Genomic DNA, 5,127 nt, shown 5'->3' on the forward strand with positions numbered 1-5,127 from the left:
GAAATGTTCTTATCGGCCCATTTTTCATAGTGGTTTGGGATGCTTTACGGTGTACCTGAGCAAGCTCTCGTGAGTTGTTCCCGGAACACAGATACATAATCTAGTACAGCAGATTCATCTCTTTGTTCTAAAAACTTTTCTTTAATTAGTTTTAGAGAATCTCTCATCTCATGTCCGTAAACTAATTCAAAAGGACTTAAACCTATACACCTATTAGATGAATCTCTTGTGGTGAATAAAAGAAAGTCTAGCCCTTTATCTCAATCATGGGGATATTCATGATGGTATGCCTTGATCATTGTTTTGAGGGTTTGATGGTACCTTTCTAAAGCTGCTTGTGTCTGTGGGTGGTACGCTGAAGACTTTAATTGCATTATACCCAAATTACCCATACATAAAATTGGAACTTTGATCCGACTGAATTTCAATTGGTAATCCATATCTCATAAAGAATTGGGTTAACTTCTCTACCATTACCTTAGTAATTATCCTCAAGGGAATGGCCTTTGGGAAGCAAGTAGCCATATCCACGATTGTGAGTTTATATTGGTGCCCGCTTTTGTTTTCGATAAGGGTCCTACACAGTCTACCAACACCCTATTAAATTGTTTCCCAATTACTGGTATGGGAATTAGAGGTGCTGGTTTTATGGCAGGTTGCAGTTTTCCCACAATCTGGCATATATGGCATGTTTTAAAAACTGCACCACCTCCTTGGAAAGACCTGGCCTGTAATAATGTTGACTTATACGTGATTTGGTGTTTCGGATCCCCATATGTCCTGCTATAGGAATTTCAGGTGCCAACCTTAATAATAATGCCCAGCGATACATGGGCGGTACCACTATCTGTCTAACAACTTCATCAACAATTCTTCATCTGCAGGTCTATGAGGCGGTCTTCAATTCCTCATCAGAACCCCATATTTAACGTAATAGCCATCCGGAACTCCTTTTGCCACTGCTTCTGTCAGAGCTGATTGTGCCACTTTATTTAATTCTGGATCTGCTTGCTGAGCTGTGATCAGAGAAGATTTATTAAACATTTCATTTGGATTATCTAAATCGCCAAAGAAAGTTTCAGATATTCAGCTATCTGACTGTGGTGCCAATTACACTTCTGACAATGGAACTTGTTTAGCCATTGCTCGGATTACTACACAGGAAGGAAAAATTCCTCGAACCTTTTCCTATAACTGTTCTGTCTCTTTAACGTCACTTAGTTTCTCCCATAGTCACAGAGAAACCAATACTTTTGCTCCAGCCAAATCATTCTCTAGGACTAGGTCAATTCCATCTAAAGACCAACTATGGACAACTCCTACAGTTACTTTGAGTATATTTTCATTCTCAGGACATGGGTGACCCTAGCAAGGCCGACATTTATTAGCCATCTTAATTTACCCTCAGGAAGGTGGTGGTAAGAACATAAGAAATAGGAGCAGGAGTACAAAGAACAAAGAAAATTACAGCACAGGAGCAGGCCCTTCGGCCCTCCAAGCCTGCGCCGATCCAGATCCTCTATCTAAACATGTCGCCTATTTTCTAAGGGTCTGTATCTCTTTGCTTCCTGCCCATTCATGTATCTGTCTAGATACATCTTAAAAGACGCTATCATGCCCGCGTCTACCACCTCCGCTGGCAACGCGTTCCAGGCACCCACCACCCTGTGCGTAAAGAACTTTCCACGCATATCCCCCCTAAACTTTTCCCCTCTCACTTTGAACTCGTGACCCCTAGTAATTGAATCCCCCAATCTGGGAAAAAGCTTCTTGCTATCCACCCTGTCTATACCTCTCATGATTTTGTACACCTCAATCAGGTCCCCCCTCAACCTCCGTCTTTCTAATGAAAATAATCCTAATCTACTCAACCTCTCTTCATAGCTAGCGCCCTCCATACCAGGCAACATCCTGGTGAACCTCCTCTGCACCCTCTCCAAAGCATCTACATCCTTTTGGTAATGTGGCGACCAGAACTGCACGCAGTATTCCAAATGTGGCTGAACCAAAGTCTTATACAACTGTAACATGACCTGCCAACCCTTGTACTCAAAATCCCGTCCGATGAAGGAAAGCATGCAGTATGCCGCCTTGACCACTCTATTGACCTGCGTTGCCACCTTCAGGGAACAATGGACCTGAACACCCAAATCTCTCTGGACATCAATTTTCCCCAGGACTTTTCCATTTACTGTATAGTTCACTCTTGAATTGGATCTTCCAAAATGCATCACCTCGCATTTGCCCAGATTGAACTCCATCTGCCATTTCTCTGCCCAACTCTCCAATCTATCTATATTCTGCTGTATTCTCTGACAGTCCCCTTCACTATCTGCTACTCCACCAATCTTAGTGTCGTCTGCAAACTTGCTAATCAGTCCACCTATACTTTCCTCCAAATCATTTATGTATATCACAAACAACAGTGGTCCCAGCACGGATCCCTGTGGAACACCACTGGTCACACGTCTCCATTTTGAGAAGCTCCCTTCCATTGCTACTCTCTGTCTCCTGTTGCCCAGCCAGTTCTTTATCCATCTAGCTAGTACATCCTGGACCCCATGCGACTTCACTTTCTCCATCAACCTACCATGGGGAACCTTATCAAACGCCTTACTGAAGTCCATGTATATGACATCGACAGCCCTTCCCTCATCAATCAACTTTGTCACTTCCTCAAAGAATTCTATTAAGTTGGTAAGACATGACCTTCCCTGCACAAAACCATGTTGCCTATCACTGATAAGCCCATTTTCTTCCAAATGGGAATAGATCCTATTCCTCAGTATCTTCTCCAGCAGCTTCCCTACCACTGACGTCAGGCTCACCGGTCTATAATTACCTGGATTATCCCTGCTACCCTTCTTAAACAAGGAGACAACATTAGTAATTCTCCAGGCCTCCGGGACCTCACCCGTCTGGCCATTCAGCCCCTCAAGCCTGCCCCACCATTCAATAAGATTATGGCTGATCTGTCCCAGGCCTCAACTCCTCCTTCAGGCCTGCTCCGCATACCCCTCGACTCCCCTAGATTTCAAAAATCTATCTACCTCCTCCTTAAATACATCTAATGGCCTAGTCTCCACAGCTAGCGGTGGGTCATCATCCTGAAATGCTGCAGTCCATGTGGTGAAAGTACTCCTTTATAACAATGCTGCTGTTTTAAAACTTACACAATTTTGACTCGGCAACGAAGAAACAGTGATGTATGTTGTCATGATGGTGCTTTTATATATTTTTTAGTTTATTTGAGGACTCGTATTTTTAGTATTATGGACATTGTTTTATTGGGGAAAACTGAAAAGGATTCCATGGATATGTTTTTCACTGGGGTCATTGAAAGGACACTGAGCGGTCTTGTTTGGAAAAAAAAAAACATTTACTGGAATACCCTGATAAATACCCAGCAGGGGCTTTTTGACTTGGGGGAGATGTTTACAGAGAAATTACAAGATTTATAGGAGTCAGGAGGCTTGATTCTTGAGATATTATTTTTGGTTTCACTATGGACAGTGTGTTGGGGTGTGAACAGTTTTGAAGGCAGTTGGAGAAAACCAGCCAAGAGAACAGTCACCATCAGCTCACCCTCTTCCATCTCTTTGAGAACATCCTGAGAATCAAGTGTAAGAAATAGAGAAACTGATACTGCATTTCTCCCGAAAAGCCTGCCAGAAACTCCTGTTGTTGCATTTCTCCTTGAAAGCCTGCCAAACTGATCTTCAATAGGGGAGGTGGTGGTGTAGTGGTAATATCACTGGACTACTAATCCAGAGCCCAGGCTAATGCTCTAGGGACATGGGTTTGAATCCCACCATGGTAGATGGTGAAATTTGAATTCGATTAATAAATCTGGAATTAAAAGCTAGTCTAATGATGCCCATGAAATCATTGTCGATTGTCATAAAAACCCATCTGGTTCACTAATGTCCTTTAGGGAAGGAAATCTGCCATCCTTACCTGGTCTGGCCTACATGTGACTCCAGATCCACAGCAATGTGGTTGGCTCTTAAAATGTGCCCTCTGAAATGGCCCAGCAAGCCACTCAGTTGTCGAGGGCAATTAGGATGGGCACAAATGCTGGTCCTGCCGGCAACACCCACATCCCACAAATGAATTTTTTTTTTAAATCGCTTGAAAAGGATTCTTTTAGAAAGATCCCAGTGACCACCATCTATGCGTATTTGGGATTCCAAACCAAAAAGGGACAACTGACATCTTTCCATATCCTTTTTTTTTCAAGAAATGGCAAGTTTTGGCCAAAATATTTTTTTTGCCTTTTTTTGGCAGAGCTCTAAAAGAGAAAATCTCTATTTTTTCAGTTAACTGATGTGTGTGTGTCTGGCTAAGGTAAAAGGGAGCTTTCATATTTCCCTGTTAATGCTTTGCTCCATTACTGGTAATGTCTTGTTTTATAATAAACTGATAATTTTGTTGTTTATTAAAGAAACCTGGTTGGTGTATTTTATTCTGGGATAAAGAGTTGAATCTATGATTGACCATATCGGTAACTGGGTAAACATTTAAATATATGTTGTGACCTGTGGAGAAGTGGAACTAGAAAAGAAAGTGCACTCCTTCTGCCTCTGTCATAACATATAACTGGGGGCTCTGTGCGGGATAACCCAATGCCAATGACATGCAATTGTAAGTGAGGTAATAATAATTGAATAAAAAGGAAAAACCAGATTTCTTGTACATTAACGTTTACACTACCGGAATGTCTTCATCAGTGTTACAACTTTTTTGGGGAAGGAAGATGTATCCCTGAGTAATTTGAGAAGCTTAACCAAGGTTAGACTAAAGGATTTGACAGACCTGTTGGCATTAGAGTCAAAACCAGGAGCTAAGAAAGCAGACATAATTGAAGTAATAGCACAGCATTTGCAATTGGAAGAAGGCGGCAAACCAGATGGTAGTGCAGTTGAATTAGCTAAAACTCAGTTGCAGATGAAACAGCTTGAAGTTGAAATGGAAAAGGAGGAAAGGGAAAAAGCAAGAGCATTTCAAAGGGCCGAGTGGCAGGAGAGAGAAAGGGCAAGAGGAAGAGAGAAAGGGAACACCATATTAGAAGGTTGGGGCTGGAGAAAAACAAGGATGCCCTTGACCCCGATGAGCCAGTGGAGAGCT

The sequence above is a fragment of the Heterodontus francisci genome, chromosome 1, assembly GCF_036365525.1.
Source record: "Heterodontus francisci isolate sHetFra1 chromosome 1, sHetFra1.hap1, whole genome shotgun sequence".
Lineage (NCBI taxonomy): Eukaryota > Metazoa > Chordata > Chondrichthyes > Heterodontiformes > Heterodontidae > Heterodontus > Heterodontus francisci.